General features: G+C 41.1%; 1 protein-coding gene across 18 annotated transcripts in view; it reads left to right on the top strand.

Annotated features, from left to right (window-relative positions):
• The window catches only part of LOC139987702 (protein muscleblind), a 406,475-nt gene that overhangs the window by 240,808 nt on the left and 138,011 nt on the right, over positions 1–27,656 (top strand). For 3 of the 18 annotated variants that reach the window (XM_072004256.1, XM_072004254.1, XM_072004252.1), the window contains exon 3: positions 3,065–3,124. The exons of the other annotated variants lie outside the window; for them this stretch is intronic. The gene's annotated coding sequence lies outside the window, so the exon portion shown is untranslated. The remainder of the gene's footprint in view (positions 1–3,064; positions 3,125–27,656) is intronic. 18 annotated transcript variants of the gene reach the window in all.

The following is a 27,656-nucleotide window of genomic DNA, read 5'->3' as shown; positions in this document are numbered from 1 at the left end:
GTCCATGGCGTCGTAGTTTCGATCTGTCGTGTTTTAATGGGCGTGGAAATTGCTCGTTATGATTTGATCGTAAGTAGGCAGGGAATTCGGGATATGCTCCGGTTCGATGTTTTTATTTTCTATGAAAACTTTGCGATAGTCGGTAGTTGTTAAAATTCTCCAGGAACTTTGAACGAAACGGCAATGCGTACTTCTGTCGAAGATTGAAGCACGTTCTGGCTGCAATACTACGTGACTGCCTGTTCCTCTAAGCGCAGAAAGCTTCTGGCTTCTTTTTCTGCGCTTCCTTCTCTGTTTTTACTTTTTCTTATATTTTCTTTAATACGTCTTAAGTACGGTGTTTTCTTTTCTTCTTCTTTTCTTTTCTTTTCTTTTTAACGCGGTTACTATATAGAAAAGAATTCCGATTTAGGCTTCAGCATCGAAGGAAACTTATTGTAAATACGTCTGATAGCGTAAACGGCCTGTCGATGAATTTGTTAAGGATGAGAATGCTCTTGTTCTCGAAGATATTCCACCGCTGAGTTAAACGATATCCCTATTCCTGAAAATACTTTACAAAAATGATCCAACTACCTAGCCTCTTTGTTACGTGGGTCGTGCATTATTTGCTAACTATTGCTGGCATTTGGTTTTTATAATAACTCGGAGATACTTGGAAGAATAACTAAAGAAACGAAGGACACGCGTGAAAGCGGTTTTATTTCCATGCACCGCAGCCGCCGATTGTTAAACGTTGGCCGGCAAGTTTGGAGGAAGAAGCGTAGCAGCGAGCCATGGAGACCGGCGTCGCCGTCGTGATCGGCGTCGCCGGCGTTGCTTGCGCGACGCGTTGTTCGTGAGTCGTGAGTGAGAATTGAGGCACGTTTCGGCTGCAACGGTACGTGACGAGTTCCCGCCGCCTCCGCTCGAATACACGACAAAATACGAGACGCGAGGTACAAATCAACCGAAACGTATTCATATTTCACGTGTCTCGGCTCCTTCGTTCCATTCGAAGCAACTTTTTCGTTCTGCCTAGCTGTTCGAGCTCCCCTCCTTTCTCTCGTCGGCCGTGAATCTAATAAACCAGCCTGTAAAACTCCTTATACTGTCGCACGTGTGCATGGAACGTTGCACGTTTCGCGAGAATATTTTTTACGCGTCAACGCGGAACGATTCCTCAAGAAATTTCCCGCTGCTTTCACGTCCCTCTGCTTTGTTGGTAATGGGTTACTTTTCAGCGTTGCCCTGCCTTCGAACCACGTTTGCCACACAGTCTCCAGCAACTCCGATGTCTGGCTTGGTACAGAATTTGCTCGGGATTAAGTTGCCGTAGAAATCGTACGATCGTACTGCCAGAGTATCGATACGTTCGAAAGTTTAGTATCTTGTTAGTACGAGTCGTTCAAATTAAAATTATTTAATGTTCGACTTTCGTTAGAATTTTTATGATAAAAGTTGGATAAAATCGCAGCTATTTAACTATTACACGAATATATAAGATAAGAGAAATAAGTAAAAAATAGGGAGAAAAAGAAGAAAATAGTAACGTTTTCAACAACCAGTATGTGAATTTTCCCAGACAGAAACGCTTTAACGTTTCGCGAAAGCGACATTAGTATTAACACGTAGTATATTTAATATTCGCGTAAATCGCACGTGTTTCCTTTATCATTCTTCTAAAGCACTTTCTCAGATGTCTAACAAATTTGCGACGAACGTGTATTTCAGAGAGACCGTCTCTTCGTAAGTCATGCACGTTCTGCCCCATTTAAGTAGCTACAGTTTAAATAAGATGGTAAATATCGTCGTACTTTTACGACCCCGTTAACGAAAAGTTTATCTAGGAGAGAAAAGAGAAGTTGAAAATAATCGGGGGAAAGACAGTTGAAATATGGTCGCGTTTCGCGCGTCTGAAGCAAACATCAAAGGCATGTGACCGAATTCACCGCGAATTTAATAAACAAATTCGAAACTCTTTTATATCGTCCCACACGCATACTTGACCTCACTCTATGCGGTAAATTTTGCACGTTCGCAGTGAACACGCGACGTCCACGTCGTCGTTTCGTTCACTCCAACTCTTATAATTGTGATTTCGAAACGACCAGGGACTAATTTTATTCGCGTGTCGATGCACTCTATCGATCCGATCGTAGAAACGTTGCGTTTCTGCGTCGAAAAAATTACTTCATAGCACAAGGCCATATTCTTTGCTGTACAAGACGTCACAAGTGACCCCTTTTTCCACGATAGCCATACGAGTTTCTTGGTAGCGTTGTAAAGAATATACGACAATTCTTGACGATATACGACAACTTGGAATGTCGTAATCTGCATTCTAAAGAAATATTTAATAATAGATAATATTTAACTGTACGATTTACGTACAGTTTCTTTGATTCTAAAACATAGTATCGTCTATTTGTTGATATTATATATTGATTCATATATATATATATATTGATATATGATATATATATATTGATTTGATATTATATATATATATTTGTTGATATATATTGATTTTTTACTTTATGCGTGTAAGGACGTGCTCTATATCGAATTTAGTTTATAAAACGCGAATAGAATATCGAAGTCGTTGGAAATTGTCAATATTACAGCAGTCGCAAAAACTATAATGAAACTGCGAAATGTACACAGAAGCGCCGATTCTACTCCGTAACGTTAGTACGCGAATGACATTGTCGAGACGAAGCAAACGAGAAGTAGTTCGACTCGAACCTTCGACGTAGTATGTACATCCCGGCACCGTTATGCGGCAAATACTGTTGTAATTGTAATGTACGTAGAAAACTAAAAATTTATTTCGCTCTGTACGTTCTCACTACACATACGCACACACATGGCAGGTATTGCGGATGACTTAGATTATTGTACGATTTTAATTAGATATACTTAAAGTTTTCTTCTTTAAAATATCGAAGAATTTATTTCAAAGTTTATATTACGTATTAGATTCTTTTATTCTGTATACTTTGCGTTATTATACTTACTTATATATGTATACGAAGGTACCTGAAACTAATTCTCATTTCATTATTTTGTTGTTTCAGGTAAGCGATTTCCGATCAAACGTAATCTTAGAACGTGCTTGGTATCTTCGAACGAAACATCGTTGGTAAGTCGAACAATAAATTCGATTATTAAGATTTGTATATCAGGTTGCAAAAATCATTTGTAAACTAATCGTAAACTTTCATGGCGAATAGATCAAATCGCGGTTTTGGAATTGAAATTATGCAAGACGATCTCGAATTTCTATCTATTATAAAAATCTATTATAAAAATAAAGAATCTCGTATCTCTATGGAATGGCGAGAGAAGAAGATCGACGAGCAATTTTGTTTCCGGAGTATATTTTCGTATAATCGAATTTATGCGCAGAAAATCGTTTAATCTTCGACGTGGTTTTATTTTTCCGTCTTCATCTAGTATTCATCTACGCGGTGGAAATTAATAGGTCGAATCAATTCGTTTCTCTTAGTATTTAGTTCTACTTTTAAAACACGGTGGAGTAGAATGCAGTCCCAGATTGTCGAGAAAGATTACTTTGGCGATTTGTTACAGAAAATTAGGTCAGGTTCTTAGATTAGAGCGTTTGAAAAAGATTGAATTTAAGAAAATCTTCGTTCTTCTACTTGCTATTATTGTTCCTTTAAAAATCAAACGATGCATAAATTCCTCTTACTTCCAGTTTTACTATTTTCTAAAATTGTAACAGATTCCTTATAATTCACCTTCCTTCTCCTTGACACCCTTGAAGTTGACTATTACGTTCTAACGAACTAAGCAGTAATTATCGTACATCGGACGTTTCCAAGTTGCGCGCACGTTAATCGTTAATCACGGAAGATTAAGTCTTTAGGTTACAACACGTGGCTTGCTACAGCAGTGTCCAAGAGTCATTTACTTGGTTCAAGTTATCAAATTCGGCGTATCGTGCCATAACTTGTATTCAAAACGTTTGAAATACTTAAAATCAATCGTTTAAATTCTATTTGGACTGGATATCTGTTTGCGGTATGAATTCGGTATCAAGTATCAATCGAACGGAGAAAAACACTCGCCTGGCTGTAATTCGGATAATCCAGCGTAGATCCAGGCGAGATCGTAGGGGACTCATTTTTTATCGAGTTAGCGCGTTTCCTCGGTCCTTACGGAAGCGTGGATAAGGTTCGAGAGGATGTACTAAGAGGCTACACAGGAAGAGAGAGACTTACAAACCGCGTTCGAGCCACTTAATCTTCTTTAGTTACTGATCGACGGCTTCATAATCCTCTCTCGGCGCGGAGTTTTTTGGACTTAGCGGCCGACCGAATGACTGGTCGATTTATCGCGCGCCTAATAGAAAGGTGATCGGGAAGAAGAGTGGTAGGAGTGAAAAAGAGCCCTAGATCCTCGTCGTCGGGGCTTTATTTTTAAAAAATGAACCGAGCCCTTCACGGTGAAAGCCCTAACGACTGAAACGGCAACGATAATGTCGATGATGAATCGACTACGGATCTCTCTCGTTAAATGAACGCTTAACGGAGCTTGTCATAGAGTTCGTGGAATTGATCGTTCGCCAACCGAAGTGGACACTTTATTTGCAAGCACAAACGCTTGCTGGATATAGTTGCGTGTTCCAACTGAACGATGATATTGAAAGATTCGATGTGCACCTACGCATATATGTAGCTGCAGTACGCGTGAAAATTGATCGCGAAAGCAATTGAAAATTTGATTGTGAAATACGACGTTTGAATTTAACGTCACGTCTCGATTCGTTGTTATAATTATCGCTACTATGCTTTTTCAACATCGTATTAGAGAGGAAAATTTGTTTTTGCCATAGTAAATTACGATTTTTCCGTTTATATTTTCTCTGTAAGATATTACAGACGCGATTCGTCTTCGATTTAATTCCTGAACGGTAGGTTTACAAGTTTTAAAACCTTGTACCATTCGCAATCGTATCGTTGAATACAGCACAATTGGTAAATTGTTTCTCCAGTTGTTGTCGGTGCGCTTGATCGACCGTTGTCACGATGAGAAAGAACTGTTTCGCAGTTCGCTGCTAGTCACTCTTTTATCTATTAGAGCAGCATATAACGTGTCTAATTATTATACATCACGGCTGCGATGATTCTAATTTGATTTTTCATCTTGAAAACCTATATTATCGGAAATCCATAATGCATAACGAATTAACGCGATAACTTGGAAGCTTCTCCGAGCTATCGGTAATTGTAAATTCCATCGTATCATCCTGTACCGCTCCATACGTACGAATAATAATATAGACCGGCAGTATTTCACGATTGCGCCAATATTTAATCAACAATATTTTCATTCCGTTGTGTATACTTTTTACTTGGATGGAGAAACAAGCTGTGTTTGCGTTGCGTGTTCCGTCCACGGTATTCCCCTTTTAATCTTTAAATCGTTTTCAATATGGAAATTGTTCACAAACGTGAACAGTGGTACGATCCACGAAATCGTGTCTCGTTCAGGGAAACGATACTCGAGCAGATCGAAACATTTGTCGCTCGTGTATCTTATTGCGCTCTGTAAATAAAATCGGCTCTAAGTTATTACAGCGTGTAATTAGATATATTAGGTTTTTGACGGTACAGATTAGATACTTAGCCTTAAAAAGATTTATGAGAGAAACGTTGAAATTTCGTTATCGATTGTTTCGAATTATCAGATTATTCCTAAGATTTGTGTATAAAAGTTTAAATTCGGAACAGGCGACAAAAGTTCCTGGAAACATAAATTTGGCATTTGAGGAATGTCGGAGCATCCTTCATTAACGATGATACCGTATCTGAATTAATACGATAAATTTATCGCGTATAATCACGTACTTTGTACGAGACGTAAAGTCTGACCTAGCTATAAGGGGTTGGAAACGTTCACGACGATGCTCGTGAACAGAGAAAGTTGATATGAAACATAATTGAGTTCAACGCAATTACTGCTTTTCTTCGATCAAACGTTCCAGTGCCGATTTTCTCGGATTTGAAGTTCCAACCGAACGTTCTTACTTCTATCTTTGGCGCGTAGATTTTAGGATTTTAACTGGAAAGAAAGAGAATTTTCAAGATGCTGGTATTTATCTACATATATGCGCACCGCAAAATATTTTACATATATTTTACATATAGTTGAATCATAAATTTGCATACATTTTCGAAAGCATAATAGGAAGAGAGGAGAATAATGTTTCCCGTTTGTTTGACCCATATTTGGCCAACCCATAGTTGATTAACTCGTAGTTGACTTAGAAGTCGTATAGTAATAAGAAAGTAAAGTATGCAAGAAGAAAACAAAATAGATTAAGTTGTAAGAAAGTAGTAAGAGAGACGAAGAAGAAAAATAGGTAGATGAATAACAGAAAAAGAAGTTTTCAGGTAAGGTAAAACATTTTGTCCTATGCGATTTTTCATTTTTAATAAAACATTACAACTGACTACGCATAATAAAAAAGAGTAGTAGAAAATTAATTGCGTTTCTCGAACGCGTACCTAATCTATTCTATAAAGTTTCAGGACGAATATTACATTACGTCAGTCACGCTTATACAAAAACAAAAGCTACGCTTGTTTCCTAACACAGAAAAGAAACCTCCAAGTTTCATTCGTAGAATTTTCCGAGCGCGACGGCCATTAAATTTCCATAAAACGGGCCACAGCTTTCGTTGGCTGGACGTTCCGAAATTGGTTGTCGATAACCCTTATTTATCTCTGTCTTGCTGTTCGAAACAATTTTTATCGAATCACGGGGCCGGAAGTTACGCGTCCGTAATTTCGAGTTACCGTTTAGGGAAGTTTAGGTAGCGACGAAAAACTGGGAGAACTTTATCAATTCCATGGTGTTGGAGGGATGCGGAGAGCACGTTTGTATCAGTTTTCTTCCTCGATGGCTCGACGTCCCAGCGGTAATGACGTATCCTCCTGCCGTGTACCATATGGTGTCTGCCGATCTAAGAGAATATAACCGTCCCTTAAGATTTCAATATAACGTCGATCGAAGCGTCGTTTGTCACAAATCCTTCGAGAACTGTCTTCGCAAGACTCGTGTCTTTTTATTCGTAACTATCCTCTAGAGTAGCATAGTTTCCTATGCATTAGCGTGTGCGTGGATACGACAAGCATAAGGTATTGGTTTACGACGAGACGGTCCAGGTTTATAACGGTCAATCAACGACGAAGGCAGTGGAATTGTTTTACATGCAATATTTCGAACGCGATGGAATGAGATTTCATATTTGTTTCCAAGCGGTGTAAAATGTATAAAAGTATAAAGATCCGTGCTATTTATTTAAATACAGGCCCTATAAATGAGTCTTGGAATCGTTTATTCCAACTGTTTACACCCCTAAATCGCGTGTCCCGTATAATCGTCTTTTACCGTAACTGGATCGTTGTTGGGTGTTCGCTGGTTCGACGTCGATCGTGAAACGGGGCTAGAAAAGAAAAATAGCTCGTAACGGAAGGACACGGTCGATTTGTCGGATTCTAGGAAGATCCAGCAGCGAACAGGACGGCGATTCCTCTTGGTTCGGCTCCGCTGCTGCCTCTCCTTGCTCGCAATTTCCATGAACGTCTGCGGGGATATTCGCGGTGAATTACGTCGTGGACCGTTGAAAAGTCTCCGAGGCAGCCTCGTCGTAGAGCAGCCGCGAACTTTTGCGATAGGAAAACCGAAGAAGGAAAAAAGAAGCGATGATGGCCTGAAGAGAAGGTGGAACAGATAGAGCGCGGCTTGTAAGGATGGAAAGAAGATAGGAGGGGAGGAAAGCGAAGGAAGAGACGGTACGCCGGCTATTAGACGGCACTAGCTGCCGCAAAACTTGGGAAAACTTATGAAAGTGGGATTGGGTTCGAGTACCATGGCGGACGAACCACCCTCTACATCTCTTCCCTCCGCTTCTGTCGCTCGTTCTTTCTCTACTTGCTCTTGTTGTCTTTCTCCTTCGCCATTTGACGCAAAAGGAAGAAGGAAAAGGAGAAGGGACTTTGGGGAGAGACAGCAAGTGGTAAAGTGGGATACACGAAACATATTAGAGTCTACAGCACGTTCGTGAATCGCTGGCAATTTTTTCTTCCACCTCGGTGACATTAACCCGGATTCGGATCTTCTGCCCTCGCAGAGACGGAAACTTCACCCACGAGGAGAAAAAGAGGAAAGCGAACCAACGAGGGGCGAGTCGTTTTTTTGTCGGCGTTGACGAAATTGAGCCATCGAAGAACTTTCGAAATCGTGCGTCGAATTCTACCGACGTCACCTCGTTCGACACACCGTCCACGTGGCGTTAATTTACGGCCAACGTAGGAACGAGGGCCGGGGGAGAGGCAAGGAGAATTATTCGAGAGATCGTTAAGACCGCCTTCGAGATCGCCCTCGCCTTATGTCCTTTCTGCTCCACTTTTTTTTTCCCTCGAATCGCAACGAGTCGACCCTGTTGCTGCTCGATGAATGCAAATTCTCTTCTCTTTCCTTTTCTTTCTTGTCTTGGGACTGAATTCGTCCTTCGGACGATCTTCGCCGTAGGGACTTGATCGAACAAGGTACTATGGCAGAAGATTTTTCAAAAGTTTTAGAATTCGGTTAGGTGTTTTATGGCCAATATCGAATTTGTGTTTGTCTATGTGGATAGCCATCAGAAATTCCTCCGAAATTCGACAAATCCACCACGTCGATTCCTCCTTTTTTTCCATCAAGAACGTTTGACCATTCGTCTTTACGATTCAAAAACAAATTTAAGAGAAAACTGATCCAAGAAATATATTTCTCGATGGACGCGATACACGAACGATACTCTTCATGCAAACCGTGTTTCACATGGACTCTCTGTCACGACCGCGAGTAAATTTTATTCTCTGGCCCCGTATCTCTCATCTTTTATTTTCGCATGGTGTTTGTGGTGGCGGCAGGAGAGGTAACGAGGTACGAACGCGGCGTTGGAATATCTTCGACCGACGATAGCGATACCGAGAATTGGAACTATCCGCCCTTGGCCTGGCAAAAGGCACGCGAGTGACAATCCTATTAGCGAGTAGGCAGCCGGCGAAATAGCTTTCGAGATAATAAAGCGATGCAGAGGGGGTTGCCACGGGGTTGGTTGGCTGCTACGGAACTTCGGTACCGCATTGCCGGTTGGTCTCTCCCTTCCCGTGTGTCTGTCTGTCTGTCTGTCCCTATCTCTCTCTCTCTCTCTCTCTCTTTCTATCTCCTTCTCCCCTTCTCTCACACGCTCTCTATTTCTCTTTCTCCCTTCGTACTTGCTCCTAGAGAAATGGAAATGAATTTACTTTATTACTCGCCTCCGCTCCTGGTGCACGAGCGTACGCTGTCTCCACGAAATTAATATTAACGAAAAAGTAAGACGGTCCGACGATATTCGCCAACTTCTGTAGCCGTTCCATGGAAATTAGTCCAAGTCTTTCCACGTCCTGTTAGCTGGATCTGTGGAGAAACGAATCGCTAGGATGTTACCCGAAATTTTGCTCTAATTGACTGGTAATTAGAAATGAGAGCGGTTTTCAGCGGATAAAGTAGATTTTTGGGTAAGGCGGTGTGGTTCACGTAGAATTGTTTCACGTTTTACACACATACGCGCACACCTTATAGCTAATGTATCGCGAAAGGTTGCGAGTTTGGATGGCTGTGAAATTGCCAAGAATTCGCAGATTCTTCTAATCGTATTTGTTGATATAAATATATTTTGCATCTTTTAATACCACGCAACGTTGACCACTGTCGCAAAAATTTCCAACTGGAAGTTTTACCTTATCCATTTGTAAATGGAAACTCCGATACTGCCGGAAATTCGCAACAATTCGTCATTAACCTGTGCGATTAAGAATAAGCTTTGCAAATTTTTCGATACGGCCATCAACCGATACTCTTCTATTCCCGAGGACGAAAGCAACCTTGGATCGTAGCTTCTATTCGGCTTCGTCCGATTTTACATAATCTCGCTCGTAAATACGGAACGGTATAAAATTTTAATAAATCCTTAGGTTCACGAGGACCTGGAGCGTATTTCGGGTGTAGCGCGCGAGACGAGCAATAAAATCTGAAAATATATATCTTTCGAAATAAAATAAAATGGTAAACGTAGCGTGAAACGGCCTGGCCGCCATATAGCCACGGCGCGATGCAACGGCAGCAGTAACGGAGAAACCGGAGTCTCTCTGTCTTTCGCGAAAAACATACATTTTCCGTACTGCTTCTACCCCTGTTTCTCGTTCGGTTCTCGTAGATGGTCGAATTTAGCATCCATCGCTCTCCTTCTGCTCCCACTATCTATTCTCCGTCTTTTCTACGTTCCACGTGCTCTTTTCATATATCCGATCCAACAAGCCTGTATCTATCATTTCCCGTCCAACTTTGTCTTCTATTTGACTTCGATATTTGACTGTTGCAGTGGCAGCGCTTCTCTCGCGTTCATTTCTTTTTCGTTCTTTTCTTTCTTTTCACATTTTCTTCGAAGATTGCTAAAGACGAAAGAGAGTTATCGCGTTACGAATATATTACTCGACCGGTATCGGTTTTAATTACATACGTATTGTCTATACATAGAAATTGTACGTCGGACAAACGTCAAAAGATATTTTCATCCCGTAAAACTGTGGCGTAAACTACGTGCGTAGTTTGCACCGTAAATTTACAGCGCAAGATTATTATCGTGTTTTTGATATATTGTACATATTATAAAACTATGTACGTTCGCGATGGATATCCACGTATATGTACGTGCTTGAAGACCAGCACCTGCAACAAACTCGATTTCATTTGTTTCGAGAAATGTATCTTCATTATTCAGGAAGTCGTTTCGTTCGTGTCGAGTTAGTTACAATTTAGTTTGCTGTAGCGAGGCCGGTGTCGCAGAATGTTAAACTTAGAACTGCTCCGTCTGCGAAGTTAAAACGAAGAAGATTATCTGCATTATTTAACGGATGTGAAAAGTACTCGTATCGAATATTACTCGTGCCTGAAACGTTTTTATCGAATTTAGAGAAAGTAACTTTCGTCAACGAGAAACCGTACGACTAGTTGGTCTAAAAAAGTTGGCTTAAGCAGCTGGACGTTAGGGCAGGTCTTACCGTAAACAGAGTGCTTTCGATTTTAATGAAAAACTTTCAGGGTATACTAAAGCCAGCGAGACGACAAAAAAGTTTCTGTAAACAGCGGTTCGCGCGTGCTCGACTCCTCTGCTACACCGCAAACGAAAAGAAATATAACGGAAACGTTAAAAAATTAGTCAGGGACTTGTATTTAGAACGGAAAGATACTTATATTTTGTTAAAATTTGTATTTTCGAGTTAATTTATCGTACACGTTCTAATACTTATAAACGGGGCTGTACAAAGACAAAGTTTGTTGGTACAATCCAAAACTAAGAGCGAAAAGAATTTCCATGCAACTAATTAATGCAACAGATATCTTCTTTATATCCAATAATTTTCTCGAAAATCATTCTATCCCTACTTGTACGACATTATCTTCACCTCGGTTACTTAAAAGAAAGAAAAGCCTGCCCTGCACGCCAGTACATCCTCGTTATATCCTTTTCTCCCTCTCGCGGGGGTTTAGAACGAATAATCGTCAGTTAATTCTCCTCCTTGAAAGCTATCTCGTCGACGTCTTCTGCTGCTTCACGCCCATTTCTTCTTTTCACGCCTTTATTCCAGCAACGATTCGCTTTTCCCCTTTGTCTTGTCACGAGATTCTTTCCTTCGTTATTTCGTTCTGTTCGTTTCGGCAAAATGTCGCCAGTTGGCCAGAGAAAGGAGTCGGCAAACAGACTGGTCGTGTTCGTTCATGCACAAATCCTCGGTCGAACAATATTCGACCAAGTTCTCCGTAAATTTGATATTCCGTCTTATCCAGGAGCTTGTTGTCCGCAGGAATTTTCGATGTTTTCGAGAAACATTGACCTACGCTACTGGCCATTCTCTTTCGAATACATAATTCATATGTAGGATTATTGATATATGGGAAAGAGCGTGTTTTCAAATTTTGACGGTGCAAAGATGGTTGGGTATTGGAAAGGATTTCTAATGTATAGGATCAAAGCTGAAGCGTGCGCAATTATGGGGTTAATTATTGATTGCTCGATCACAAGTTATCGTATTTATTCCAGATATTTTTTAACAACGTCTTATCAATCTTCTCGCTCGTCATCATTTGCTGACTATATTGCTTCGAATCTTAGTCACGCGTTTATAAAAATTTTCTCGGTTGTTTTTATATTTCTTTCTCCGCTTACTCCGGTTGTTCGAAATACTGCCGATTTAGTCGATGCATAGACACTGCCGACCGAATCATCGAAACGAAGCAAAAGATACAGCAACGAAGAAACCGAGAAAGAATTTCGTTTCGAAGGCCCTTTCACCCTCCGCGAAGCAACGGAGGCGGTAATTGCGTTAAAGTGGACGTGGGTTACACAAGAATCACCCTTTTCCGTACCTGGAATAATAAATTCTCAACAACACGCGGTAACGAAAGTTAGGGTCCTCGGCTTGTTTCCCGGTCCGTTAACGGCGTGCCAGACCTAACTTCCCTTCTCGTGCCACCTACCCCCGTTCTCCACCTACTCTTCCTCGTTTTACTTCCTTTTCTCTTCATTACTGAAAAATCTACGGCTCCGAGCGGGGACATAAATTTCAAAATAATTTGAATATTGTTTGTTACCTTGGGGCGCGCTAGGAAACACGCTCTCTTCTTCGCAACGCGAAGATCCACCTTAACGAGAGTGAAGTCTAGAATTATGGTGGATGCTCGAATTATTCTAATCGGATGAAAAAATTGCGAATTTTATGTTGGCGGTCGTAACGCATATTGTTGTTTTTCGTTCTGAACACGATAGAAGATTTGATTGGTGTTTTGATACGTTGAGAATATTATTTGTCGTTGTACACGGTAAGACACGTATTTAGCAAAGACTGTCGGTCTTCGCTTCTGTTGATCATTTACGACAGTGTCATTAGATATCGGTGACTTATAAGAATCACCAAAGATATATCGATATGTTTGCGACCGTGAAAAGATTTGACATCATTCTGCCGCATGTTATCGTAGATCGGTTTCGTTAAATTTCATAATATCGTAGTATCTATAAGAATATTAATTTTAAACCAGGTAATAACAGGCAACACCTAGCAACTAGATCGACCTAGAAACAGCACTGTGTGTATAAGTTTCTGGAGAAACAGGACAACAATAATACATCATATTATTACTACATATTCCAAGAGCATAATGCATTAACTACGTGTCTTCAACGATAGGGAGCGACAAAGACAGCAACGACGTGGCGCTTTGCATTTTATAATGGGTTTCCCGGTCGTTTGTCGTTGCATTATGGAAACATTGAAAGACGGAACTTATTGCGTGTCATCCGACCCAACGTAAAAATTTCCTCTTTTGTTCTCCAGGGATCCAAAAAATCTTGTTTCTCTGATCTTGTTCAAATTCCAGTCAGGCGTGACTGGGATGAGAGGGAAAACACGAGAAACGAAGAAAAATCAAGTTTCAGACCCCCCGCGAAGAAAAAGCCAGAAGAAAAAAAGATAAAAAACAGGTGGAAAGAACGACTTTGTTAGAAAAAGGGAGTAGGAGGTAGAGAAGGGAAGGAAGACGCAGGAGAAGGTCCGTTCGATGGTCAGCCAAGAAGAAAATTCAAACAAGATTTTATAAGAGAAAGAAGATGCCTTAAGGAAATAAGGTAGAGAAAAAAAAAAAAAGGACACGTCAGAGGAATCGAAAGATAGGATCGGACTGTGGAGAGAAATTGGAAGGGTGGCGCGGGATGATGAGAGCAAAAAGTCAACCAGGCGTCGCGCCGCGTCGCGTCGTAGCCATAGCCATGGTCGTTGTCGACGAAGACGTCGCGTTGTCGGCGCTGCTACTTGCGACTGCATTGCGCCGTCACGTCTCACGGGACTTCGGGGGTCCGTTCCAAGACGGTTCATTAGTTGTCGCAATGCAGGACCTTTCCTGTGTCTTCCCTTCTTTCTCGGTCACCGTGAGAGTCCTCCTCCGTCTATCCTCTTTCCTCTTCGATTCTCGCGACGAGGACATCGCGAACACGTCTGTTTCATCCTTCTCGTAACAGCCGAGAATCCGTCGCCGTGCAGGATTTGTCCTTCTCTATGGAAGCTGTCGAGTCCTCGAAACCCTGGGAATAGCAATGAAGGATATTTTACTCAGTCAACCGTGTCCGAGGATTTCGCCGAAATCCCTGTTTTGGATGCGTTCGCCCTCTTTCCCTTTGCTTCTGTGCCACGGGGGCTGTCGCTCCTACTCTTCTACAGTATCGTGCAAAAGTTTTCCAAGCTCTGACTAATCGTATTTTTCAGAAATACACGTTTCCATCCGTTGTTATATGCTACCGAATCCTTAGATATTTCCTTCGTGGTGTTGCTCGTTTCTGTATAACTTCTCTTCGTCGATTCTTTAATGATACTTCGATAAATAGAGTATAATTATCTTTCGACCAATATTTTTGAGCAGATTAACAATAATCCTTACATTATACATTTTTTAGCAAATAATAACGATTATTCGTAAAAATAGAATATTTCCGATCGCTAGGTAGCTTAAGACTTTTGCACGATACTGTATATCCCCATCCAAATTTCGATTCTCTCACTTTCGTTAGTACGCGTGCTTCGCACAGCATAAACTCGTAAAACCCTGTGGACTAGCTCGCGCCCCGTTTCTCTTTTTCCTATTCTCTCTTCCCCGCCCCTGCCTCTCTCTCCCTCTCTCCCTCTTTTTGCCTGTGACAACATACGCGAATATTCGAGGGGCTTCTTCTTATCCGAAAAGAGAGAGAGAGAGGGAGAGAGACGATGCGTCGTGTATGGAGCGTTTTCTTGGTCGTCCCCGCGCTTCAGGGGATTACGAATTGGCGTAGAGTCGCGGTCGGCGCGCTCCGTCGAACTCTCTCGCAGACACGATGCTGAAACAATTGCGCGCTCTAGCGAGCCACTCGCGCGGAAGCTCGCGCTCAAAGAGCCCTATGATCGAGGGTAAACCAGGAAGTAGCCTGCCAGAGGAGTTTTCTTGCGCGATGTACGCCGCCCGACGAGAACACGCCCCCGGCACCTTTTACAGGATATCCCTGTAATATGTATCGTAGTAAAAGACACGCGAACCGTGAAACGATCGTTGCTTTGACGCTATGCTTTCTCGAGGCCGATTTTTCTTTGGCTACTTCGACTTGTCGGTCGATCGCTCGGGAAACCATCGGGGAACAAAGCTATCGACTCGGCACGTAAGACATCCGAGTTATTTCCGTTCAAACTTATTTTTTACCATTTCGGCTTATCCAAAAGTCTAAAAAGATTCGTCAACGTTTATCGAGGTCGCTCTTATATAATCATTGGTTAATGTGTACTTGAACGTTGGAATTCTTTTTCCAACGAAGAGAAGAAATTAAGCGGCAAAATGTTGTGTCATTAAAAATATAAACATCCGTAGTTAAAGAAAATTTCTTGCAGTGGCAAGTACAGGAGTTTTACGAATTACGGTCTTATCGATCGACCAATTTGTTCCTTTCTTCCGAAATTAGAAAGCTAATCTCGCGGAATAATACGAGCACGAGTGAATAATTAACCGATCAATAGCAATTTAGAAAAGAAACCGCTCTACTCGAGATTATCGCGAGAAGAAAAGAGTCGCTTGCAGGATCTTTTCTCTTATTATTTCTTATCGTGCAATTTCCGACAAACTCGCTGCAAACTCGAAACAAATATCCGTTTCCTTTCTCCCCGCTTATCTCGTTCCACGGTCGGCGAGCTCGCCTCCTAACATTCTTTTCAGCTCGACTCTTCTAGCCGTTCGAGCAATACGCTGTCGAACTTTAAAGCCTAGCCCTCGGCTCTTTCTTTCGTTATCCTTAATCTTTTTTCGTTGGTGAAACATCGTATAATTGTTCTCGATTGTCCGACGGGAAATGCAAACCTTTCTCCTTTCCAGTAAATTCGAAAATGTCTCTAGCGATTCGAAAATAAAATTAGACGTTGATCGAGGAATTGAAATGAGAAACGTTGCAAATACCGGAATCAAAGGTTTCTCGTAGAAACGAAAAATACATTTCCGTTAATTCCGTCGTATTAATTCTACCGAAAGTGGTCGCAATTTCCTTAATAATTGTAAAACAAGTTTTCGCAACGAACGATGTCGTCCTTATGCTACATCGAGTATCAAAGTCGTAAAGTTCTTCTCTCTCGTTCAAGGAGAAGCTTATTGCCGTGCATGCAGCTCGATTTTTCAGACACTTTGCCAGATCCTGTTTCGCTGACCTATCTTCGCGTTTACTACCGGCGAATCCATCGATCTGGAAAACAGTTGGCAGGCTTGATCCCTGGTCGAATGCATTAGAAGCCCAGTTTCCTCGTTTCGTGTGCACAAACGAGATATCGTGGACTGAGAATCATGGAGAAAAATGTTTAGAGAAACGTTAGGTTGCAGTGTGCTTCGCCGCTCGCTCGTCCAATGGAAAATAAGGATATCGTGCACTTTTGACGCGATGAACATTGTTCGGGTAGTAGAACAATGTATTTAACACTTTATAACCAAAATACTATTTTAGGAACTATAATCGATCAGAGTCTTTAATTTTCTTTCCATATACGTGTATTTATTTAAGTTATTTTACTCTAAGAGTTAATTTTCCTTTGACGTTAAGCAATATTTGGAACAGTTATATTAAGATATTAATATTTAGATATTCGATTAACTTTTGATTAGTAGAAAAATTACATAGTTGTCGAAGGTCCAAAGTGAATCTGATATTTTCTGTTCCTCGCAATTATTCTCCATCTTGGAGACACTCTGGGAATTTCCTCTCTTTATTCCGAAACGACGAGGTTCTTTATACCGGCAAAGTTTTAAAAAGCTATATGTTTGCATTGTAAATACGCACATAAAAATTCCTTTCTTCTCCAGACCAAAGACGGTAAAATCCATCGTAGTGAATTTTATTTTACGAGCAGGATGTTTTTTTTTTTTTTTTTTTGTTTTTAATTTACCAAAGCACGGCACTTTTGCGGCGAATCGGTAATGTAAACGAACGGTTATTTTCATTATCGGCAGAAAATAATCTCGGCATTAAAGTACCGGATTCACGTGTCGTTTCGTTCCTCTGTAATTACGTGTAATAATGTAATTACGTTACGTAATGGTGCGTCTAAAACAAGTTCAATCATATATTCGATAGATGATTTATTGAATTTTTTTGTAGAATTTCGGACGATTTCGATCGATAGGAGAAAGGAAGGGAAAAAGGAAAGAGGAAAAGAATGTCTAGTGGATCTCTAATTAACGATACGAGATAATATTGCGAAAAAGATAGCAGTCGGTACCATTAGCACTGTCTATTAAAGAACGTGTCGTTAACGATCTAACTTTCTATTGCGTCGGTAATTAGCCGGCCGATTAACGATAATTATCTCTTCTGTACGATCGAAAAAAAATTCTATCTGCCGATCGATAAGAAGCTCGACTTATTGAATTTCAACGTTTATAGGGTCCTTCGGTTTTTATTACAACGAGTACTTAATTAATTTTATTACAATTATTACAACTTCGTTGTGCTTTCTTCTTTTTCTTAAACAAGCATACCCTTTTTACGTCGTACAAAGAATGACTAGAAAATAGTTGTGCTCGTCAGTGACAATAACAATTTGCAGATTCGATATTTGTTTGAAACGACACGATCGTTTCTTTCCTATACTCCGAATAAATACGTTTACGCGAGAATAATGGATATCGTAGGATTAAAAAAATTTGCATTCGTCTTGTGAAAGGATGCTCGTGGCATGTCGCGGACGACGAGCAATTTTCATCTCGTTTGATCGCGATCTGGTCGCGCGCTAACACTCGGATTTTCACGATTCGTCGTCCGATAATAACATATATTCGGTAGAATCGTGTACTCAGAGACGAACGAGGAACCTCGACAAACACGTAACTACCTGTCACGTCACTGTATCCAAATCAACCAGAGACTACTACGGAACGTGATAAGTCCCGTCTCTTTCTCACCCTTCTCGTTCTCCAGCTTCTACGCCTTCTCTCGCTCCCGTTATACGCGCGGGAACGACGAGTTCTCAGTCGGAACTCGATCTCGAATTCAAGTCGACCTTCGAGTTAATCAAAACTCAAACCCTGAGCGAGCATACGACTCGACAAGTTCGCGTCTCCTTGTCGCTCTTCTCCCTCAACAGGAGGCACTAGTTATAGAGACCGACGGAAATGGAAGCGATTCCCTCTCGTTCCTTGAAAGAGACCAGTTGCCTTGTCTTTGTCCAACTTTTTCTTGCGGTGTCCTTCCCTTGTCCATTGTACGGAAGGAATTCTTCCTCGCTTTTCCGTCGTTCGTTCCCTCTTCTTTTAAGGGATGGTTACCTCTTTGCTTCCTTCCTGCTCGCTGCAAGGTGAACTCGGCTGATGGGACCGAATTCGATACGAATTCGTTAATACGAGTAAATCTTTCGTTCGTGAAAGCCTATAAAATCAGCGCTAAAGAAGCTTCGTTATCGATCATTGTCAGGTTGATCGTGAAATTCATAGCGTTTTTAACAGTCGAAACAGCATCGATAGAATTTCATTAGCACCGTATATCGACGAATGACAGCCGACGGGGAAGAATCGGATGACGTAAGATGTTGCGAAACTCTGGTTAGGCCGAAACCCACTTACGCCATACTTGACCCTATCGCTAGTGAATTCCATAACCATTCGTTTTAGCCCATTTATCTACCGTTGTCCAGGCTATGCGTGCTCGATGGTCACGCGCCTTCGCGACCCTTCCTCTCTGACTCTCCTCTTTTTTTTAGCGTCGAGTGGATTTTCCATGTTCCTCCGGTACTTTCCTCGTCTCCATCGGTGTTTCTTTATTTCTTTCTCCGACCGTGAATCGTAGTCGAGTTAAACCGAGCGCAACAACCGGTGCCTGCAGACGAAAAAGGGATTTGGTCGTTGTTCCTTTTCGTTCCCTCCCCCTCCCTCCCCCACTGCCGCTGTTCCCATTCCTCTTCTTCGTCTCTCCTCGTCCGAGCAAAGACGATTGCGCGTAGTTACTTGTTCGAAGAAGAAACGCCTGTGTGGCGCCCGCCGGCAGCTGAGAAGACTCCTTTCTTAATCTTTCCTGAGACAATCGTCTCGGCGTGATAATTTAATCCGGGAGTTACGGAATTAAAAGTTTCCTGCTGAGCGCGGCGCACGACCAACGACGTTTCTCTCTCTCTTTCTCTTTCTCTGCTCTTTCTTTTCCACCCTGCCCGCACCATCTTTCTTTCATTTCCCTCTTTATTTCGTTTCCTCTCCTCGCTCACCCCCTTCCGCTTTCCTCCTCCCTTTTTTTCTCCTCCGTTGGCCCACCGGTTTTTAACTCTAACTATCTATTTCTGCATCCCTTTGAATGTTTTCCTTTTCTCCTTCGTTACGCCACCCTCGCTGTAACCGAATCCCGTTGCTCGTGTACCTCTTCTACCTTTTACCGAGCTCTCTTCCCCTTTATCCCGTCTTGCGTTCCACGACCAACGATTCGCTAATCAGTGCTGTTCCACCGCTCGCAGGAACCGTGGAATTCCGAATGCGATTCGCGGTCGGGAGGAAATACTTCATCCGACAAGTTTTCCCCAGCCGTTGTCTCCGATCTAGCTTTATTCTCCGTCTTCGATCTTAGCTGTCTGTGTAACGTAATAACGAGCACGCGTGTTAAGCGATAAATGAAAATAAATATAGTTTTTGTTCCTTGAACGAAGCAAACGAAAAAGTTAAACTTTCTCCGCGGCTAGATGCTGGAGTATAAACATTAACGTAATGAATTCGTGAAAAGAAGATGACGCTGGTAGAAGGTACTAATTACGCGACGTCCGCCTTCGCTTCTGTCGACTCGGCTTATTAATATTTACGACAATTCGTGGTATTCTAGCCGGTGTGGCGCCTAACTGCGCGATATACCAGAAACTCGACGATTCTCATTTTTCCGAGTATTTACTGTCGGCCGGTTAGCTCGTTTTCGACCTCTCGCGATGCGGCGTAAAAATATAAAAATACAAAAGAGCAAACGATGAAAAAGAGGGAAAAGGACAACGAGGAAAAAAGAGAGGGGGTGAATGGAGGAAAAGCGTAGAAGGAGTGGAAGATATGATAAATAAGGCTGAAGCGCGGTTATTAAAATAACAAATGCGTTCGCGTGCGGAGAAAAGGGCGAACCGGCATTTTTATGCCCTAACACGGCTTTGCCCAAACATAATAGCCATGGTGTAAAGGGTGTCCATATGTCGACGAGGGACGCCGTTCTGTAGAACGCGAACTTCGCTGGTCCGTTTATGATCTCTAACTCGCACGATGCGATGAACGGAAACAGACTTCTCGTGCAAGAACATCTGAAAAATATGAAGTACGTTGGCTTTTTTGCGTTTTATGTTCTTTCTCTTAATTTTATATAATAATAATTTCCCTTAAAACGTTGATGAAAGGTCGTTTTGTTCGTTGAAACGAAGGGAAGATCGAATTATAAATTTTCTAAAGCTGTAATTAATAAAATTGTTTGTATACAAGGTGTAATAAGACGATTTGCTATAAGTTTGGAAATATATGTATGTCGTATTTGTAGAATGGATGATTATTTCTCTTTATCTCGGGAACGTAATAGGAAAATTATACTTCAACCGGGAAATTTCAACAACCGCCGGATGTACTTCTTAAAAGGGAATTCTTTTATGACTAATTAATTTTAAACATTCGTCCGGCATACGTGCGAATGAAATGAAACGCGTATAATTAATTCTTCGCTCAAAGACATTGTTGACAACTGCAAATTACGTCCTGGCCAACTAATGATTCTTCGGGGAAATTAATTTTAAGCATTCGTTGGATACACAGACGCGGATGTAGTATCCGCATGATAATTAATTCTTCCCTGAAACATACGTAAAAATTCCAGAATAAATTTTCTGGTACAAAACTTGTTTTTCGAAGGAATTAATTCCACGCTGTTACTCGTTTTTTCTCTACTTGTTTCTACGTTTCGAAGCTAACCGTGTAATGTACAAACACGGAGTATCATTTTTTTAAATATTGAAATATCGCGCCGGAGAAAAATTTCAGTTAATAATTTTAGTAATAATTTTTAACGAGTTGATTTGATAATTCGCGAAGCTGCACGGAAATTTACTCGATGTTTCGCTATGACGCGAACAAAGAGAAGTTGGGAGAGAAAGGAACGGAGAAATGGAAAGAAAAAAAATGGAAATGCAAGACGAGATAGGAAAAGAAAGAAGAAAAGATAAATCAATTAGAACTGACACTCGAACGTTGCCTGGCCGCCAAAGAGATAATCAACCGATCGTATTATTCTCTTCTCTCTTGCAGCTAGAATCGTTTTCCATGTATATCCTGTTTCTATCTTGGTCACAACGATAATTGAAGAGCAATAGCTTCGAACGATTTTGAGCGTCCCTTTGAAATCGAAACTATCGACTAGCCGCGAATAAGCCATGCGTTAATTACGGATAATTAGCGTTCTCATGTCCACCGGAGGTCGGCAAAGTTTTCGCCAAAGGAATACCATCGTCGTAAGATCAACCTAGAGCGATGCTATGTTAATTAATGAGCTCTGCGAGCCTCTAATCAGACGTACCTTCTGATTGGTGGTGACGCGAAGCTCTCCGCTGTCGCGAGCCGTCTGTAAACATGAATCTAATTTGAACGTGTCGAGGGTAATTCATACAACGTGCTAATTATCGTGGAAAGAGAAAGCGAGAGACAGATGGATACAGTCAGTCGTAAAAGTTCACGCACTGTTCGTCGAATTTTCTATCGACCAATTAATTAATTGTTATTTTTACAAATTCATTAATTCATAACAGGACAAATTTTTCGAAAATTGATAACGAGCATTATTCAATCGCGATATTGTTCGACGATATGATTCTAGAAACGTACAAGGATTGTTCGAGAGAATTCAAAGCGGCAAGAACGTTGGTCGAAGATGATACGAATCGATGGAATCTACCATTTTCTCTTGGCCGTTGCAACGTTAAAATGGCGTTAAAAAAGAAAGAAAAAAGAAAATTTGTCACTCGGTATAATCCTGCCACGGGAAAGAAAGAGAAATATGCCGACTAGCAAACGTTCATTCGGATTAATATTGTTACACGTGGCTGTTTGCTCTGTCGGGCGTAAACTCACTACTTCGTCGTGTTTACCGGTGCGAAATAAAATACGATTCTCTACCCGGCAATTTCCGGTTTCTCCGGTGTGGCTGGAGCTCGCGAATTCTCTGGCAAAGATTCTGCCGAGATCCGAATGATCGTACTGATTCCGGAAAAAGAAGAGGAACCGAGCAAGTATCTCGTCTATTCCAAAATTGAATTATCGAATTTTTAAGATTTTTTTTTAATACTTTTATTAATTCAACGTGCGAATAACTTTATATTTTTATCTATTTAATCCCTCTATAGAAGTTAAATCGATGCAAGCATTTAAACAAGAAGCATCCTAAAATTTTAATTATAAATTAATTGTTTGATTTAATATGACTCGATAATAATGATTTGATAATAACGCAATAAATTAACAATGATAAAATAGCAATTAATTAAACTAGGAGAGCGGTATATTAAATTAATTCGTTTATCATAAGTATCAGTTAACTTTAAACGCGGATGGTAAAGGAGATTATAAAAGAGAGATAATTGAGTGTAAATGTTATTTTATAATATTATTACATCTAAGTGCTACAAATTACAATTTATTCGTATATTTGGAAACGCTTGCAATATCTATATTTTGATATTTTGAAGTATCAAGCAAGATCAGAGCTTCTTCGAATAGTATAATCGTTTCAAGAAAATAGATATTCACGAAGGAATATTGCGAAGAACGCGAACTAAACTGACGCGATGAAATGAAAATCCGAGGCGCTCGCTAATTTTTTTCAAGCGACGAAAGTAAGTATCGCGTTTAACTTGGGCTCCAGTCGTTGGCTACAACTTCTTTTGGAACGTGTTCAAGCGTTGATGGAGAATACCGGCTGAAGCTTGTACTCCTTCTCTCGGTTTCGCGAAACCGACGAGTTTCGTGGATGGATCGAGCGGGCACACGCTATGCCGTCCACTTCTCAAACTCTAAATTCGTTGCTATAATCCAACTGCGGAAAGCGATAGGAAGAAAAGGAGGTTATAAAAAGTGGCATTTGTTGAAGATGTTAGCTCGGCTGGATTTTTAACAGCGAGCGAAGATAACGAAATTTACGAAAAGGAAAAATCGAAACGCATCCGGGTAAAAAAAGATCGAGCGGACGAGTTATAACGAGCGCGTTTAACGCGTTTCAAATCCAGGGACGAGTTTTTCATTATGCGCGACGGAATTTCAATAGCGCGCTGAAATAATGGTGCAATTATGCGCGCTTTGCTTGCCCCCGTTATTTCACGCGGAACATTAATTCTCGTTCAAACTTTCATTCAAACCTTAATGACATTTTTATTTCGTTCGAAAACCGTGATCTCGCCAGCTTTTTCGCGATTCATTGAATTGTTACGCAGGCGTTGAGACGATTCACTGATTTAAATACAGTTTAGGATACAGTTGTTGTCGTTTGTTTAATTAATATGGAAAGGATGCCAAATACAAAATTTTGTAAGTCAATTATTGTTATTTCCTTCATATCGAATTGCAATTACCTAAGTAATACGTAGTTAGATACGTTGATGAGCGAAAAAAAAGTTCTGTTAAAAGAAGAACGAAATATTATTTAATCGGGATTGATAATTGTTGATAATTTAATTTCATCGAGACTATGATTAAACATAAATTTGGTGTAAAGCCAGCGAAGAAACAGCGCGAACGAGAGAAAAGGACGGATGGTCCGGAGGAAAGTTGTCCGGCGTATTCCGGTGAACCATAGACGAGGGGTGCGCTTTGCTAGGTGTTTGCGAATGCAGCACGCGCGTAATAATCGCTCTGCAACGGAATCGCGTGCGAACCATAAAGGGAGCGTTACGACGTGAGTCACCAAACCTAGCAGCGTGTATGACTCACGCTTGCAATTTGCCAATTAGCAAACTTGGGCTAATCAGATATAGAGTTGCCGGGAACCGAGCGTGCTTCCGTTAACTACCAACTTGTCTCAGGACCAACGTTTGCGATCTCGTTCCCTCAAATTCGCATGTTTCCCGCGTGACTTGTTCGATCGAATAAGTTTACCTTTCGATTTTTCCGCATTTTGTTCGCTCGCTCGAGTCAGTAATACGCGTTTCTTTCGTTCGTAATTTAACGGCAAGCTGATATAACGAATAAGAAAAGCAACGATTAAGAGAATTTAGTGTTTCTTAGTCATTAACTTCTTCAACACGGCGACCATCGTGTTTCTTCCAAAGAAACTGAAATTCTTTCTTTCATTTTGCTCGCATCAAGATATTCGAATATCATTCCAAATGCGATATAGTTCAACGGATACCGAATATTCCAGCGATCGATTAAACGTGCTTTAAAGTTGCACGAGATCGATGCAAGAGAATTTACATATTCATACAAATCTCCCTTTTAGAATAGATTAAGAAATTATCGGTATCGTGGTCAGAAGTGAAAATAATGTCGTGACACGTGCACGACAATTATTAGACAATTATCAGACGTAACCAGACGAATACGATTTAATGGAAACGTCTATTATCTTCCGTTGTTTCTGCTCTGTGCTACCTTTATTATATCTTCGTAATTCACTTATTAGATCGCACTACTAGGTGTTCCCTTCCTCTCTTGTGGCCTCTTTAAGGGGACACGGCACTCCTATAGATCGGGATACAGCTTTTAGGTGGAAGTTGGAAAGTTTGGATGGTTGGAAATTGATCGGCGAGAGGATACACTCGCGTATGCCTCAAAACGTGCTCCGTAATTTCTGTCGGGGCTTACCTTAGATGTAAATTGACCCAATTATATTCACGGAAAAACCATTTGCATCGTATCTGTAATATTCGATATTGTGCTGTGACGTTGATTTCTGAAAATTATCGTATTTGAAGTCACGCGGATAGAATCTTCAAATAATAAATAGGTAGACCAATGGTGTATAAACGGACTCATTGCACGAGAACGTAAAATAAGGTGACGGAATATTATTAAGAGGAATATTAAAGGGGAACTCTAATAAAAAAATAACCACACCAGTTAACGAAAATGAACAGAATAAATACTCCAACGTTATTTTATTATCGGCTACGATATCATACAATTTATTAAATTATATTCCTCGTCTTTTGATATTTGTTCGCTTTTGATATATTCGTGAAATATGTATACACAACGTTAAGGAAAATGAATTTTTCTTCGTCTCCTTATTCTCACGTACATTCAAGACAGAAATGAATCATACCGGAAGTATAGTCTGCCGTTGCTACGCTTTTATATCATGTTTGAATGTCGATTAATTCGCCGCACAAAAAGGTAATTATAGCCCGGCAAATAAGGTCGTATCTTTATTACAATGCCGCATTCATAATCCCACGATAAATGCCTATTCCACATAATCTGCCCGCTGTGTTTCTGCGCCAATTTGAATACAAAGAACCATGATAACTAACTCCGGTTTCATTGTCGGAGATATAATGTAGCGACTGGCTCGTCGGCCGTGATGTATGCGTCCGATGCCCGGAATCAAGTTGAAAAATTTGAACGAGCTTTCCGCAACTTTGAACGACATCTATCTTTCTTTCTACTCTTTTTTGTCCAACACCTCTGCTATTGTGAATCGTCGAACGTTCACAAAAGAGAATACAGTTTCGATTTTTAAAACAAATTTATCTTTCTTGCCTTTTGTAACGATATAGTAACCTAATATCAAAGAACGTTCTATAGAATACGCGGTACGCAGTAGCGAAAAGTTTTCACATTCGTAGTATCGGTCACGCTTTGCATTAGAGTCTTTCGCGAGCAAAGGATCGATCGTAACTCGCAACGGCAATTGTCACAAAATCTGTTCGGACATTTCGCATCTATCACGGCGAGCGAAATGTTGCGCGTTCCGCGCATCTCGCAGGCAACAGCTCGTAACAGAGCGATGTCTCGCGCTTTGTTAACCACGCGGCTAGACAGCCAGCTCTTTCCGTCAGGACACGGGCCGTGGATACGGCCAGGTCGAGGAAACTTATGCCAGCAGGTAACTTTTGATCTGAAAAGTGGTGGCAGGTTGGCGGGGGTAGCCGTGGACTTGAATGGCGAAGTGCCTGCAGGGCCGTTAGATGCATTTTTCATGTCTCGTCCAAGATATACACAGCGAGAGAACGATCTAGCTAGCCGCTCTCTCTCTTTCTCTCGCTTTCTCTCTCGACCTATCGCTCTTTCGGTCGGCTCGTTCGGTCCGTTTCCCTTTCTCCGACGATGCGATTCTTCGACAACACGAAAGTGGACTACACGTCCGCCGTTTCTGCTTCGTTGCGTCGTACGAAAAGTCGTCTTCGCGAGATAGAGACCCAGTATATTCGAACGGCATAATTTCTTGGATCGTTCTTTATCGCTTCTCAGTTGCTTTATTGTAGCCTCCCTTCCTTCGAACGACCGGCGGCACGAACGACCAAGTATAGCGAACAACTCGCGAGATCGATGGATCGTCCAGACTTTTGTCTCTCGATCCGTCCTCCCTTCGAATTTATTATTCTCGATAACTTTTCCTCGACACGGATTGCGCCGCTAGTCTAGCGAGACTATACCCGCTTCTTCGCGACTCCATAGTTCGAGTACGTGACGCCAGTCTCGCTCTCTTACCTTGTTCCTTATTCTATTTCTGTGTATATGTATATACGCTATTATTCTATGTACAGCGCAGGAGATTTACACGGTCCAATCTACCGAGTGGACATTTTTATTCTTTATTTTTTTTTTTTTTTTTTTATGTTTAAGGACGAGTGAAAGGATAGTAGTGCGATACTATTAATATTTTACAGAATATTCGACGATAATACACTGGATGATTACGATCGAACGAAAACACTGCGAACAGATAATTTGGGTACATTTTGATGTGTCAACGATACTCTTCTATTTCATCGTTGTACAGCAGGAGACTTATGACACGTTGTCATTTTTTACTGCCATTGTTCATTTGCAACAGTGTCGCTTGATATTGGTGATTTACGAGTTTGTTTTTATTCTCCTGTATTTTTCTAGTTTCACTGGTAAGAATTATTAAAATAAATGGAAACGAAAGAAAATTCTTTCTCTCTCTTGACGCGTTTGAATTCGCCCCATACATATTTTATAACTCTTGGATCAGCGTTCTATTTTCAAAAAATTTGTCGATTGGAAGAAACGAACGAGACACATACGTAGATAGTCTGAGCTAGGACTTTTGCACGTGCCTGTATATGCTCGTATAGAGAACGTAAGGGGTGGTATACGCGTTTCGCGAATGGGTATAGGCAGGGGGGCTGATCGATCGTCGTGCTTATCTTAAATTCAATGGGGTATCGGGCGATTGAATAAAATCGAAACCCGCTGGCAAATCGACGTTAATAACGTTTAAAGTTCGCAGACCGAGATGAAGGAATCTCTTGCCCGATAATGCTGACTGCAACCGACCGCTGCCTCGATAACTTTTTATTGCACCCTGAATTCTATTCTTGCCGTAACTCTGATTT

This window comes from Bombus fervidus, chromosome 5 (assembly GCF_041682495.2).
Source record: "Bombus fervidus isolate BK054 chromosome 5, iyBomFerv1, whole genome shotgun sequence".
NCBI lineage: Eukaryota > Metazoa > Arthropoda > Insecta > Hymenoptera > Apidae > Bombus > Bombus fervidus.
Note: the sequence above shows the minus strand (reverse complement) of the source record. Positions and strands in the feature narration are given on the sequence as shown.